The sequence below is a fragment of the Oreochromis aureus genome, linkage group 3 (genome assembly GCF_013358895.1).
Source record: "Oreochromis aureus strain Israel breed Guangdong linkage group 3, ZZ_aureus, whole genome shotgun sequence".
NCBI classification, from domain to species: Eukaryota; Metazoa; Chordata; class Actinopteri; order Cichliformes; family Cichlidae; genus Oreochromis; species Oreochromis aureus.
Window position 1 is genome coordinate 59,268,711 of NC_052944.1, and position 16,116 is coordinate 59,284,826.

General features: G+C 40.7%; 2 long non-coding RNA genes across 2 annotated transcripts; both read right to left on the reverse strand.

The window, feature by feature from the left end:
• Nucleotides 1-8,315: 8,315 nt before the first annotated feature.
• LOC120435890 lies at nt 8,316-9,020 on the reverse strand. Its single transcript, XR_005609997.1, has 3 exons — nt 8,774-9,020; nt 8,654-8,689; nt 8,316-8,337 (listed from the first exon to the last, which is right to left on the reverse strand). It is a non-coding gene; the product is annotated as an uncharacterized LOC120435890 (long non-coding RNA).
• A 4,480-nt stretch (nt 9,021-13,500) lies between these two features.
• LOC120438039 lies at nt 13,501-15,578 on the reverse strand. The gene is made up of 4 exons (XR_005611614.1): nt 15,480-15,578; nt 14,514-14,616; nt 14,210-14,245; nt 13,501-13,521 (listed from the first exon to the last, which is right to left on the reverse strand). It is a non-coding gene; the product is annotated as an uncharacterized LOC120438039 (long non-coding RNA).
• Between the last annotated feature and the right edge of the window lie 538 nt (nt 15,579-16,116).

Genomic DNA, 16,116 nt, shown 5'->3' on the forward strand with positions numbered 1-16,116 from the left:
ACTGTAGCTTGTGACATGATAAACTTACTGACCTTGGTTTGTGATGCAGCTCAGCAGTGAGATCAGAACTAAAGAGAAATTAAACTTAAGGCAGTTAAACTCAGAGTTTTTACATTGAACAAGACAGCAGAGGCATGAAAAACACAGAGTGAACTTACAGAGCAGACACAGCAGAGACGTTTCCTCCATCCTGCTGCTCAGTGACATCAGACCAACACTGAGATCAGCTCACGCCAAGTAAAACCCTCCTCTTCCTCTTCCTGTTCTTCCATTTTCTCTGTGTCTGGGTTTCAGACTTGCGGTTAGAAAAAAAACGTGTGTGAAAAAACTTTGTGTTTATTTGTCTGCTACTCTGAAACTATAGTTTTAAAACATGAAGTAAAGATCAAAAGCTACAAAATCTACAACTGACAATAGACCATGAATGCAACATCAGTACCTGTATGATGCGTTCACTGACTCTCCGACCTCCTTTGAGGGAAAGAGCTCTTTCTTCACAACAAAATTTTATCTAAATGTATTTAGTATGATAATGTAATTATTGATTATATTAATAAAATCACAGGTTAAGGCAAACAACGTGTGTCTTCCTGTAACTGTCTGCAAATTAACATTAATATAGAAAGCTTTAGTTGCTTTTGTGCTTCTCTGTCAGAACGAGTAAATAACCTGAGTGGCTGCACAACATCAGACTACATGTCACACTCTGGTTAATGTTTGTGAAGGTGTGAAGCAGACGTGCTGCATACAGGCAAGCTGTGTTCATGCAGCTGCAGTGAAAACAGAAACAGACATTATCTTCATAATGTTTGTAGGAGACAGTGTTACATGTGTCTCTTTATATCTGAAATAAAATCTGCCTTAAAAAAAACACACAGAGGTAATACAAAACACTTACTTTAACTTACGCATTTGCAGATTCCTACACACATTTACAATTCTCATTACACACAGAGATCAGTATACACACACATGCTTTTACTACAATAATATCCACATAGAATCCTCTATCATACGAGTTGGACAATGATAGGAACGTCCCATGTGACAGATTAAGGGGAAAGCTGTAAAATATCAGCATTACCAATCAATGGCAGCAGATCTTAAGTTTTTACATTTTATTTTTAGCTTCAAGGCTCTCAGGAGTTTGTGCTCAGCCAGGAACAGATGAGAAGATGTGAAGTGATCCATGAATCAACTGTCAGTCACATGATCCTTTTTTTTACCATCTATTGGACACCAATTTAAGTACCATGTCAGCATCTGTGAGTGAAAGTACATAATGAGAGAGGAGAAAAAATGATGGAGAGGACAAAGTTAGTGAGTCATGGCAGAGACACAATAGAGCTGTGTTTCAGAAATTATACTCTGTGGTGACATCACTGATGACATCATCATGCTTATCATTCAATCCGTGCTCAGGGTGGGCGGGATCGAGACACAAAGGGAATTTCTTGTAAAATAACCAAAAGTATTAAAAATGTATCAGATGTGAAAAACTGAAGAGTTTACACAGACAGAGGTGTTAATCCTCAGCATACTGACTGATCAGTGAATGATTGTAAGTGTTACCTGTGGCCCTGTGTCAACATAAAAACAGAATGAATTAAAGATGAGAAGGGGATTTGGTTGGAAGTTTTCCTGCAAACAACAAACTTCAGGCCTCTGCTGGTGAAAGAGGGAACAGCCCCCTCTGAGGTCATTTCTGTAGATGACCCGGCCCCTTTAACACCTGGTTCTGTTTTAAGACGATCAAGCAGTGAAACTATCACACCCACTTCAACCTCTAATACCATCAGTCCTCCCATTACTGACAGACCAGTTCCAGTTTTGTACCCTGAACACACTGAAGTCCAGAGGATCACTGTGGAGCACATTGTCAAAAGTACTGACATGTTCCAAACTTATCCAAGCTCTGCAAAGTTCAGCTCCTTTTCTGGAAAAACTCCATGTCCTAATATGGAAGCTGACTATGACATTTGGCAAAGTCGTGTTGAGTTTAACTTGCAGATCTGTTCCTGGAAGACAACTAGTACGGAAGTTCATTGAAAGCCTCTCACCCATACTTGACAACCTTGAGACCTCAGAATTAGGGAGACATTCAAAAGGACTGTTGGGGGGTGAGTGGTATACAGAGACTGTGTAGCTGGGCCAATCTTGCTATCTAAATAGCAAGAAGCAGCATAAATTTTTGACCATCTCACACTTCTGTTTAATCAGTTTTCTGTTTGACGTTTATTCAGCTGTGTGAAAACCCCGGAAGAATCCTCCTGAGGGATAAATAAAGTTTTATTTAATCTAATCTAATCTAATAACTTTAATCTCAGCCAATCCGATTTAATTAAGGAACAAATAAAACACTGAAAAAGGCCAAACAATAACATGTTTAAGTTATGTAAGTGACTTGTATATCATGTTTAACCTGAGTAGCGAAAGACCGCAGCGGTTTGGAAACGATGTGCCAGGAGTTTGCTGTTCTCACCAGCTCAGACATTTGAAGTTTACACAGCTACATTCTCCTGAAAATATGTTAAAAGTTTATTTTGCGACCCACAAAGAGTAATATTAAAACTAAGTAGCTGCAGTAGTAGTAGCCATTGTTGGAATTGGCTGGGCCAATCTGGGATATGGTTTTTCAATTTTTTTGTCCGGGTGGAAAATCTGAAGAAAATTGGGAGAATGGTGGCTCCGGGAGATTTTCGGGTGGGGCACAGAAATTCGGGATTCTCCTGGAAAAATTGGGAGGGTTGGCATGGATGCTCTCACCACCAGCTGCCAACATTGTTAAACAACTGGGTCCTTTGTCCAGCAGCAAAGACTTTTTTAGCTTGCTTGATTCTGTATATGGAACTTGTCAAAGAATCGTTTCCAGCAAGCAAAGAAAGACGACTCAAACATGTATATACATGGGTGGTCTCAGTGGAGACTCACACTGAGACATCAGTTACCTCTTTATTTATACACTGCTCCTTCCTAAAATATGTCAGGTCGGCGCCCCTTGTGTGTAAAACAACTCCTTACAAGGTGATAAGCATGAAACATATGTTCAAACTGTTAAAAATAGTAACCGGTCAAGCTTATCTCAGCAAACTCAGCAAGGGTGGAGGCACCTGTGGTATTTCCTCATGCAAGCTTTGTCATGAAACACAGTGAAATAGGAGTTTTAAATGAAGCTAAACAACTAGGGGTTTTTTTTAACTACAATAAAGCAGAATACATATAAAAATCCTTTAACAGAACTGTAGATGTGGTTGATGAACTGTTCACAAAATTCTTGAGTACAAACCAAAATGCCAGAGAAAAACCTTCAGCCTATGTGCACAGGCTCCAGACTACCCCTGACAAAGATGTAAAAGGGGGAGGAGTCCCAGTCAGTGATTTCTATTGGCAGCTTTTGAAACAGTTGTGTACGGGGTGCTGGGATGATAACCTAATCGCCTAAACCTGCTACGTGTTCAAAGTTCAATTCTTTCAAATTCCTTTTACTCCTCTCGAATCTAGTCTATAAACCTAGCCTAACTGTACTAAGCAGGTGTTACAAAGTGATAAAAAAATCTTTCTTCATCTTTCTGCACTGTTACATGTCAGAGCATCAATATGCTTTTCTCTGAGAATACAAGTGTTAAACCCACAAACAACTAAACACCGGCAAGCTGACACAAACACTGAAAAAATGAACACTAGGATGTATGTTGACCTTCACCTGAATCTCAAAAGATAAAACAAATGTGTCCCACAGTCTCCTAGAACTAAAGACCATGTTTACTCCTACCTGCTGCTTCCTGATAATCAGATCATGATTGACATCAGTTCACAGTCACAACAAATAAAACCCTCCTCTTCCTCCCCTGTGACTGGCTGTGAGTGCTGTGGTTCATGTATCATTTAGCATCAGGAGAAACTAAAAATAAAGTTTTAAGGTTCAAACTGGAACAGTAACGATTAGCAACAACTGACATCAGGACCTGAAGGCAACATAAGGCAACATAAGGACATGTGTGATGATCTCATTGACCCTCTGATGCTGTTTTTTTAAACAAATAAAATAAAATTCACTAAAATTGTTTAATCCATTATTGACAATACATTCAATGATTTTATCAGTCCTCTTGCAGATTGTTAGAAACCAGCTGTGTCTTTGTAACACACAAAGGTTTCTAGGTCTGATCAACTGTCTCAGCCGTGGGCAAAAAGATGACAGGCAATATAATTCTAAATGGTAATTTATTAATGCAATAATCCAAAAATAAGATAAAACAGTCCAGTTTCAGCGCCAGCTATGCCACAAAGCCAGTTGCAATCCACATGTCGAACACTTCAGCAGAGATAGCAGTTGTCCTCCGAGACCCACAACCCTATAAGTAGACAGCCAGTAATCACCCTGGCCTCTGAAACTCAACTGCCTTCAGGCTGCATCATGTAGTATGCCCTGACATGCGGAGAGAGACGAAGTAACACCATTTCATTATACAACATGCAGCGCAACAAACCATCCGTCCCAAACACATCAGGTCATCCTAGGTTTCATCACATTACATACCTGCACAGAGAGACAAAGTAATACAGCAGTGTGTGGGCTCTAAGTAGCCTAGTGTATCAGTGCAGTCAATTACACCTGCCTCCAATTAGTCTAACCCCATTACAGCCATTGGCTCACTGTGACACACAACCACACAACCACTCCCAAACCAGTGCAACTTCACACAATAATATGGACATGAATTAATACAGACACATTAGTCTACCATTTTACATCTTCCTGTAGCTGAATGTAAGCCAACTGTGAGGTCTGGGTTGGAGGTGGGCTTTAGCTTCTCTGTGCCAATCACTGACTTGTGGTCAGAAAGACAGTAAATAAATGTTTGGCTGCACAACATCAGACTGAAAGAAACATTAAAGATGTGAAGCAGAGCTGAGCTGCTACCAGACAACTTCTGCTCTCACACTAACAGACTTTTGTAAATCCTCTAAGTGTTTACTCTGCATGTTGTCAGAACTCTGATCTCACTGAAATCCAACTGAATGTGTTGCAGAGAAACCACATCACACAAACTGAGCTGTGTTAATATAACTGCAGTGAAAACACAGACAGAGTCAGTATTTATCTCCACATAATGTTTAAAAGAAACAGTGTGATATGGGTCTCTTTATACAGTGGCTTGCAAAACTATTCAGCCCCCTTGAACTTTTCGACATTTTGTCACATTACAGCCACAAACATGAATCAGTTTTATTGGAATTCCACGTGAAAGACCAATACAAAGTGGTGTACACGTGAGAAGTGGAACGAAAATCATACATGATTCCAAACATTTTTTACAAATAAATAACTGAAAAGTTGGGTGTGCGTAATTATTCAGCCCCCTGAGTCAATACTTTGTAGAACCACCTTTTGCTGCAATTACAGCTGCCAGTCTTTTAGGGTATGTCTCTACCAGCTTTGCACATCTACAGACTGAAATCCTTGCCCATTCTTCTTTGCAAAACAGGTCCACAACTGCCTCAGAGGTTGTCTCAGAGAATATTGGGAGCAACAACACCATGAAGTCCAAAGAACACACCAGACAGGTCAGAGATAAAGTTATTGAGAAATTTAAAGCAGGCTTAGGCTACAAAAAGATTTCCCAAGCCTTGAACATCCCACGGAGCACTGTTCAAGCCATTGTATCTGAAGTAGAAATGTTCATTAATCAGTGATTTGATAATTAAAACATTGTTATCAAATAAATGTGATGTACATGAGGACATCCTGCTTGAAGAACATGCAGCAGATGGAAACATTTATCCTGACCTACTTAGAAATGTCTGACAGTCATGAACAGTAAAAATCAGAATTTCAGTCCTGCTGCAATCAGATTTTTATTGATGTAATTTTAGTTTGATTCGTACATTATTTTTGTTTATATTATGATCCTAACATTATACTATTTTGCAGGTGTCTGTATTTTTTACTCATACTTTCTATGGATGTAGCATAAGATACGATAAGACAAACCTTTATTGGTCCCACACGTGGGAAAGTTGTTGTGTAGGGGGACCATATTTTGATTTCCAAAAAAAGAGAACACTTGTTCCAGTCATGAAGAACTTTAATAATACTGTTTCTTTAAAGTAAACTTTAACATATTTAATCGATGCTTTGTCTGTGCGGTTAATGAATGGTGAAAATAAAAAAGGTCATATCGGCTTTTACAAGCCAACAAGTGCAACAAAAGAGGACGGTTGGTCACCCTATTGTTGTGTCACAGCAGAAGGTGGACAGTGCAAAGTTACAGGAGCAAAAATTAAGAAAAACAACGGAATAGGATAAGATAAAAAGAATAAAAAACTACATGGTCAGAAAAAAAATTACAATTAGTATAGCATGTTGCAGCTAATTCCAGTTTTCATTAATTCATAACTCAGTGATCGCTTCTGGCAACAAAAAACAAGAGTTGTAAAAAAATTGAAGCTACAAATTAAGTCATCCAAAATCAATCGATCTTTCATGCTGTCTGTGACAGTATGAAAGATGAGGCAGGCTGTGACAATGTGGGGGCTCGCCTGGGATTCAAACCTGGGACCTCTCACCCACAACCCAGTTTTTAAAGCTATGATAAAAAGAGGGCAGGGGGCCATCACAGCTAAAACCACATGAGCTGTAGGTACAGATACTAAAGAGCAACACGAACAACTGGAGCAGTTTAAAGTGTTTCACAGGATGTGACTTTAATATCAAAAAAGCACCAATAAGAAACATTCTATTTCAAGGCTCACTGAAAAATTCACAGCTTGTGTTGATTCAGGAAGAGGTGAAAAGACAAAAACTGCATTAGTCCAGTCCGAGGAATGTGATCATGTGTTTACAGTTTATCAGGCACCAAAACACTATGACAGTATCTGTGAGTGACAGGTAGATTGAATTCCAGTCAGAACCATCAGGACACCAGCTACACCAGTGAGGGGATCATGTAGGATGTGGAAACATGAAAAACCAAAATCAAACAGTAGCATGACTTTATTGGCTTTATCTTTGATATCTGACCGGAAAGTGTCTTTTGTGTAGAAAAAAGCTGAAACTTCTTTCAATACATTAGTGACAGAGCTGCAGTGATGCACACACACAGTACATGATGGATCTCCTCCTCTGAGCAGGAATATTTACTGTTTATCTACATAAAAATATCCAGAGATGAACATCAGAGTACATTTATTCAAATAATCTCCACATCAGAGATGGAGAGGACGAAGATGGTGAGACTCGCAACAGACACAACAGAGCTCTGATTTAGAAGTGATACTCTGTGGTGACATCATCATGCTCATTTAATCCCTGATCAGACCAAGTGGGTTTGGTTGAATCACTGATTTCATTTCCTGTAAAAAGAACAAATAAAAATGTAGAACGTCTATCCACTGTTAATTCTAGAAGAGTTCAGACAGAGACAGGATTTAATAATCAGCATTTAAATTTATCAGTGAATGATTCAGAGTCTTACCTTTGGCTCTGCATCGATATAAAGACACCATGAGGAGAGTGGAGATGAAGTATGGGCAGAACACCACCAGGTGGAGGACCACTCTGAATGCAAGCTGGAAGGAGCCGTAGTCACGGGGTAGTGCAGATGAAGACGGGGGCACAGCAGTGCTGGGTTTCACTGTAGGTGTGGTTGGTGGTGTGGTTGTAGGTTTACCTGCAGAGAGAATCCCACCTGTTCAGGTGAATATGTGGATGAAATAAGAGGTGAAATCAGAGTGAAGCTCCTCACCTGTGACAGTGATCCAGCTGGATGGAGACTCTCCATGACCGCTGATGTCACACTTGTAGAGGCCTTCATCAGACCTGGAAACATGCTGGATGGTCATGTGACCTGTAGGCTGCTTCCTGATGAGGGAGCCATCTTTATAGAAAGCAGCTGGGAGGTTGGAGGGAGGGGTCTTTGTTTTACAGAGCAGAGTGACGTCATCTCCCTCCATCACAGGGAGGACAGGACTCTGCAGGATCACTGATCCACCTCAACACAGAGACAAACTACAGCATTTCATCCATTTACACACAGCTTCATCAACACTAACTCCACACACTCAGCTTACCAGTGACTGTCAGGTTAACCATGTTACTGATGGGACCCTCTCTGGACTCACACCAGTAAACTCCACTGTCTGATTCATATAGTTTGCTGATGTTACAAGAAGAACCAGCTAGTTTTCCCCACCGATCTCCACACTGAGTCCTCTGTTGTTTGCTTGTGTTTCTCCTCAGAGTCCATCCAGCAGAGCTGTCGTCCTCCTCACAGCTCAGAGACACAAAGTCTCCTTTAAAGAACTGAGAGCTGCTGGGACTCACAGTCAGACGAGCTGTGAGGAAGAAGATATATAAATACATTATTCAAATTTTTCAGTATCTAGATATTTTTCACAGCTGTTGATTTCCTCACATCAGCTGCTGAATGCTTAATAAAATGGATATTATTCATAACATAGTCTGAGTTATATGTGTTTGAATGACATAAAACCTGAAATCCTTTAAACCGTCAGAAAGAGTGAGTTACTATGGACGTGAATGAGGAGGAGTCTGTCTGCAGTTAGCTGCACCATGTTTTTAATTAATGTATCCCACAGTGTCCTGGAAGAGTGAGTCAGGTTTACAGTGTGACAGAAGAAGGTTACTGACCTTGGTTTGTGGTGCAGCTCAGCAGTGAGATCAGAACTAAAGAGAAATTAAACTCAGGTTAGTTCAGAGTTTCACATTCAACAAGACAGCAGAGGCATGAAAAACACAGAGTGAACTTACACAGCAGACACAGCAGAGACGTTTCCTCCATCCTGCTGCTCAATGACATCAGACCGACACTGACATGAGTTCATGGTTACACTCAGTAAAACCCTCCTTTCCCCTTTATCTGTCTAGAAAAAACCTTGTGTGAAAAACTTTCTGTGTTTATTTCTCTGATTCCTGGAAGCCAAAGTTTTAAAAGTTTCAACTGAACATGAAGAAAGGATGAAAAGCAACAATATCTATGACTGACAATAGACCCTGAATGCAACATCAGTACCTGTATGATGTCTTCACTGACTCTCCGAACTCCTTGGGGGGAAAGAGCTCTTTTTTGACAATTACATTTTAAGTAAATGCATGGATTTAGTCACTAATATTGCAGATCGAGCCAAACAAACTGTGTCTTCTTGTAGTTGACTGCACGTTAACTGTAAGGTAGAAAGCTTTGGTTGGTTTTGTGCTTCTCTCTGTCCCACCCACTGACTTGCTGTCAGAAAGCAAACAACCTGAGTGGCTGCACAACATCAGGCTACACGTCATGCCCTGGTTAACATTTGTGAAGGTGTGAAGTAGACGTGCTGCATACAGCGAGCTGTGTAAATGTAACTGCACTGAAAACACAGAGTCACACATTATCTCCCCATAAGGTTCTGTCAGGAAACTGTGTGTTTAGGCAGGCTTGCACCCAAATGCAGACTCACAGACAGGATTTGAAAACCAAAACTCTGCTTTATAGCTGGGACAAGCTTATACAAAAACTAAACTGGAAAACCTACAAACGAAACTATTAACAGAACATACAGCGTGGTATGAAGTAGACGCTGACATATATGGCCTATATGTCACATATATGTCACACAGTGGAAATTTGTGTTTTTAGGTTTTATGTTGTTTTGGATCATACTGTGTATTGGTACATAGAGTATTGATTTTATTTGCATGACTTTATTGTGATATTTATATTGCATGTTTGTTTATTGATATTTATATTGCATGGTTTTATCCTGATATTTATATTGTGTGTTTTAATGTTGTTGCACAATATTCTTTTAATCCACTGTGGACTAAGTGGACAATAGTAGGCACCTGTGGAGGTGGGGGCGTTCCCTGACCTGTTAAAGGGGATGGTAAGCGCAGAGACAAGAGGAGTATGAGACAGTTGATCTGGCGGTGAATTTTGGTCAGGAGGAAGTAAAGAGTATTATTAAGCTAGAAATGAGGGGTAGATGGCAGAAACAGTGGGAAGAAGACAGGAGGGGAAGGTGGTTATATAAAATTCAAAGGGGGGTGGGAGTGAGGAGAGCCACAAGAAGGAGTAGGCGAGAGGAGGTGCTGGTGTCAAGACTGAGGTTTGGGCATACGGGTTTGAATTCCACACTGTTCTTGATAGGGAAACATGCCTCAGGGAAATGTGATTATTGTGGAACGGATGAAACCTTGGAGCATGTTATTTTGCAGTGTCGGAATTATACGGTAGAGAGGAGACGGTTGGTCCAAAATCTCAGTAGCATTGCTATGAAACTTGATCTTGTAGGGTTGCTACAGACGGAGTCGGGGGATAAATGTTATCAGGCATTGTTTCAGTTTTTGAGAGAAGGAAGGTTGTTTGGGAGGATATGAAGTGGGTTTTTTTTTTTTTTTTTGAGAGTGATTTCTGTCCACACTCCATACCAGTTGGTGCGGTAATGCACCATGCAGTTGTTTGCCAACCGCCAATAATACGTAAAAGAAGAAGAAGAAGAAGAGCCAAGAGGAGTGACGCACGAAAAGTGAGCCGGAGGAAAAAAAACGCGTGCAAGCCAGCATATGTGTCGAAGGACCTGCTTCCTGACTGTGGGGTCCCACCAGTCGTTCGGTGACGGACCGGCCAGCGGAACACGGCCATCCAGGCCCCGACGGCAGGAATAGCGACAGTGGGAGGCGATGTGTGCAATCCATAGCAGGCCAGGGGTGTCCCTCTGCCTGCATCTGGCGGTGCTACGAGGGAGGCCGTGTTCAGGTGTGGAGTGGAGCGGGACTGTGCGTTGACGTGCCGTCAGGAGGAGACAGGTCTGCGACAGGAGCCCCCTCCTTGGTCTTCTGGCCGCCGTGATTTCCATCCCGGAAGAGGAATACCTCTCCTGTTTCCTCTTTCAGATAAGGAACATTTGCCCAAGTGTAGCTGGACTGTCGGTTTACGGGACTGTGGGGAAAATTTTAGTGTATGGGAAACATTGTAGCTTTTTTTGGATGCTGTACAATTATTTCTGCCGGCAGGGGTTTTAGTGTATTGAGAACGCTCTTTTTATTGTATAGGGGTATTTTAAAATTGTATTTAATTCTGGTTTTACCTTTTTTCCATGGAAATAAATGGTGTGTTTAAGGCCAACTTAGACTCTGTGCCCCGAGCGCTGACCCACTCACTCCCCTTCTTCTTGTATGTGAACGGACTTTGTGGTGAAGATTTAGATCCACCAGTTTTAGCGGCTACATATACACAGAAGGATAACGAGGGAATTGAGAATTCATGGGACACAGCTGACACAAATTAACATGACGCCACAGGGAAGCAAAACCAAACACACCGAACATGGAAACATGAGACCTTCACAATAAAGCAGTAAACAAAGGAACATGACACAGGAGTGGAGGAAATGCAGAGAGGAAGCGAGGGAACATGAAGGAACATGAGGAAGAGAGAACAGACATGACAGACTGGTGAAACATGGATAAACATGACAACATAGACTGAAACATGAGGAGGGAAACAAAACACAAGAACTCACACAACATATATAAACACAGACACACAGAGAGACACAGAGGGCAAAGACATGAGAGTGAATCTAATAATCAAAAGCTAAACAGATCAACCTCGGCAATACAGAACAAACACAAGACTAACAAAGTGGACTTCAACACAAATCATAATACAAAATGACAAAAACACAAGAAAATTCAAAACACTGGGGCAAATGATGCAGGACCATGACATGTTCATAGTAAACAGTGTGACATGGGTATCTTTATATCTGAAATAACAATGGTTAAAAACACAGAGGTAATACAAAACATGGATACTTACTTAATTTAACTTTGTTGATTCCTCTACACATTTAAAATCTCATTACACGCATGCATCAGTACACACACACACACACACAAAGTGACATTTAAAGACACACTTGTTTTTATTAAGATTATATCCACATAGGATCCTCTATCACATGAGTGGGACAATGATAGGAACATCCCATGTGATGGATTAAGGGGAAAGCTGTAATTAGCATTACTTATAGATGGAAGTAGATCTTACATTTTTAAGGTCTGTTGTCTGGTTAAGCTTCAAGGCTCTCAAGGATTTGTGCTCAGTCAGGAACAGATGAGAAGTGATCCATGAAGCCACTCTGTCACATGATCTTATCTTTGCCCTCTATTGGACATCAATTTAAGTACCATGTCAGTGTCTGTGAGTGAAAGGCAGATGGACCAACCAGGTTGTAGACTGAATTCAATCACAAAACAGGAAATACCAAAATAAAACAGGCTCTATCTATAACTGTTTTAGGTATTTCTCACATTTCACTACAGGTTTCATATAGAAACAATCCAAAGTCTTCAAAGAATACCTTAGGTACAGAGCTGTGGTAACACACGTGGTAAATGATGGATATCCTCCTCCATCTATTCAGACGATCTCAACATCAGAGGTGAAGAGGACAAAGTTATTGAGATCCACAGAGACACAACAGAAGTTTGCTTCAGAAGTGATGCTCTGTGGTGACATCAGCAGTTACATCATCGTGCTCATTATCCAATCCATGCTCAGGATGAGTGGGAGGGATCAAGATGCAAAGTTTGTTTCCTGCAAAAATTAAAAGTCGAAAAAGTATCAGATGTGAACCAGAGATGGAGAGCAGTTCATCATCAGCATATCAGGTGAGGGAATGATTCAGAGTGTTACCTTTGGCTCTGTGGCGATATAAAGACATCATGAAGTGAGTGGAGATGAAGTATGGACTGAACACCACCAGGTGGAGGGCCACTCTGAACGCAAGCTGGAGAGAGCTGCAGTCAGGGGGCAGTGAAGAGGTGGCGGGCATCACTGCGGCTGTGGGTTTTTCTGCAGAGACAATCCCACCTGTTCAGGTGAATATGTGGATGAAATAAGAGGTGACATCAGAGTGAAGCTCCTCACCTGTGACAGTGATCCAGCTGGATGGAGACTCTCCATGACCGCTGATGTCACACTTGTAGAGGCCTTCATCAGACCTGGAAACATGCTGGATGGTCATGTGACCTGTAGGCTGCTTCCTGATGAGGGAGCCATCTTTATCGAAAGCAGCTGGGAGGTTGGAGGGAGTGGTCTTTGTTTTACAGAGCAGAGTGACGTCATCTCCCTCCATCACAGGGAGGACAGGACTCTGCAGGATCACTGATCCACCTCAACACAGAGACAAACTACAGCATTTCATCCATTTACACACAGCTTCATCAACACTAACTCCACACACTCAGCTTACCAGTGACTGTCAGGTTAACCATGTTACTGATGGGACCCTCTCTGGACTCACACCAGTAAACTCCACTGTCCAATGGGAACACAGTGATGTTACAGGAAGAACCAGCTGGTTTTCCCCACCCATCTCCACACTGAGTCCTCTGTTGTTTGTTTGTGTTTCTCCTCAGAGTCCATCCAGCAGAGCTGTCGTCCTCCTCACAGCTCAGAGACACAAAGTCTCCTTTAAAGAACTGAGAGCTGCTGGGACTCACAGTCAGACGAGCTGTGAGGAATTTATTGCATTTTAACTAAAATTAATTGACCTGCTGACGTTTACAGTTCATTAATGGGATGACAGGAAGACATTACCATAAGCATACATTAAGGTATTTACGTTGCATTTGTATCTAATTAGTAATTTAATGAATTAGTATTCTTAACAACACCATATAGATAACAATCAAAGGAATATTTCAGGGTTTTTTAAGCATCACATTTATTTAACTTCACCTCAGCTTATCAAATTTCACAACAAAAATCACAGCATGATCTCCAAGTCTGCATTGTGATTTTCACATCAGGACATGTATTTACATATTTACACTAACATGTCATCATCTATGTTTTTTCATCATGATTTTATGCTGACAGTTGCAACACGACAAATCTCTGTGTGTAATTAGTTAGTTTTTAAAGGCAGTAAATAGGCTTTTTAAATAATGAACTGCCTTCGTGAAATGTTCATAAAATTAATGATCTGTCAAGTTAGTTCATCTTTTTTATCTGTAAAAATAGATGAATAAATGCAGAAATGAGAAAAAATGTGACCCTCATTATATTGATATTTCATAACTGTCAGATTGTAGATGCATGAACACATTGTGGTCCTGATTCATCATTGGCTGCAGTAACAACTAATAATGTTAATGAGTTTAAACTGTGTGACAGCGCCATATGATGATGTTACTGACCTTGGTTTGTGTTGAGGCTCAGCAGTGAGATCAGAACTAAAGAGAAATTAAACTCAGGTTAGTTTAGAGTTTGTGGTGTTTAATGAAGTGATCAGAGAGCAGAGCAGACACAACATCTCTGTGAGCTGATTGTAAGAAAATACTGAAGCAGAATCAGAGCAGGAAGGAGGAAGACTGTTGAATTCAAACATGTGAAGAAGATTCATGTTACAGACAAACATCACTGAAAAGTACAGACTGGCTTTTTGAGCTTTTTACAGATTTCATCATCTGAATATTCCAGAAAGACACAGAGTGAACTTACAGAGCAGCAACTACAAAGATGTTTCCTCCATTTAAATCCTCAAACTTTATGTTAGATGAAGTTGATCCTTTTCTTCAGGACGATGGAGGAGTTTTCTTTGAAGCTGTCAGAGACGAGGACGATGTTAAACATAAAGTTTGTTTTCTTGTTAGTGACAGCAGGTCAGCTGAGACTTGTTGCTGCTTTTCTGTTCTGATGTCAGAGAGACAATAAACTGTGTGGCTGCGACTGCACCTTACATCACCAACAACACACTGACTTTAGCGCAGCTCAAGCATCATAAACTGGCTTCAGTGCAACTAAAACCTGCACGAGCCTAAAACAAGAAGCAATGAACCGATCATCACATCTACTTTAACATTTGCAGTCTGAGTCCAAACGTAACAATAATGGTCACATGATCTCAGATCTAAAAATGGTGTCTGCTCTCTGACATCAATCCTAAGAAGTAACTGAGATCAGCAGCAGTTTGACAGCCAGTAAACGCGTCTCTCTGCTTCTTCTTCTTTCTGCATCATTACATGTCACAGGGTCAGTGCGCTTTTCTCTGCCAGGAAGCACTTTTATATGAGAGTTAACCCACAAACAGAAACATGTGGTCCTAATAAACACTGACAGAAAATCAGCTTTGTTTTTATCGACTGCTCCAGCTGGCTCACACACTGAAGAACTAAACAGTAGAACATGAGCTGATGTTCATACCTGAAGTGTAAATGACACATTTATTTTCTATAAATTCAGTTTTAACTGCAATTGGATGTTGAATAAAAATATTCTATTGCACAGATATATTTTCTGATGTGTGGATGTTTAATTTAGAAAAACAGGTGACATCATCTAGACTGTCAGAAAATCAGGTTTGGTGATGCAACAGGAAGAGGATTTTTTCTTTTTTAAATAAACATGTCCCACAGTGTCCTGGAAGAGTGAGTCAGGTTTACAGTGTGACAGAAGAAGGTTACTGACCTTGGTTTGTGGTGCAGCTCAGCAGTGAGATCAGAACTAAAGAGAAATTAAACAAAGGTTAGTTCAGAGTTCTGAGACGTTTCCTCCTGCTGCTCGCTGATATCAGACAAAGACTGAGTTCAGTTCACTCTCATACAGAGTAAAACCCTCCTCTTCCTCCTCCCCTGTGACTGGGTGCCAGTTTTGTGGTTTCCTCTCTGAACTTCATGCAAAGGTTAAATTATTTGGTGGAAATAAAGCAGAAACACAAAATTTTAAATGAAAAAATTGAACCAGAACATGAAGTAAAGATCAACAGCAACAACATCTACAACTGCACCTGAAGCCAACATTAGCAGCTGTGTGATGCCTTCACTGACTCTCTGACCTTTACTTGTGAAATAAATGCATCAAACAGTGTTTGAAATACATTTCACAATTAAATTAAAATAAATTCTTGAGTGTTGTTGACAATAATGATTTTATCAGTCATGTTGCAGATTGTTACAAACCTGCTGTGACTTCCTGTAGCTGACTGTAGTTTAGCTGTGAGGTTGTTGAGTTGGAGGTGGGCTTTAGCTTCTCTCTGTTTCAACCTCTGACTTGTGGTCAGGAAGGCAGTGAGTTCACTGTTTGGCTGCTCAGCATCAGACTGCAC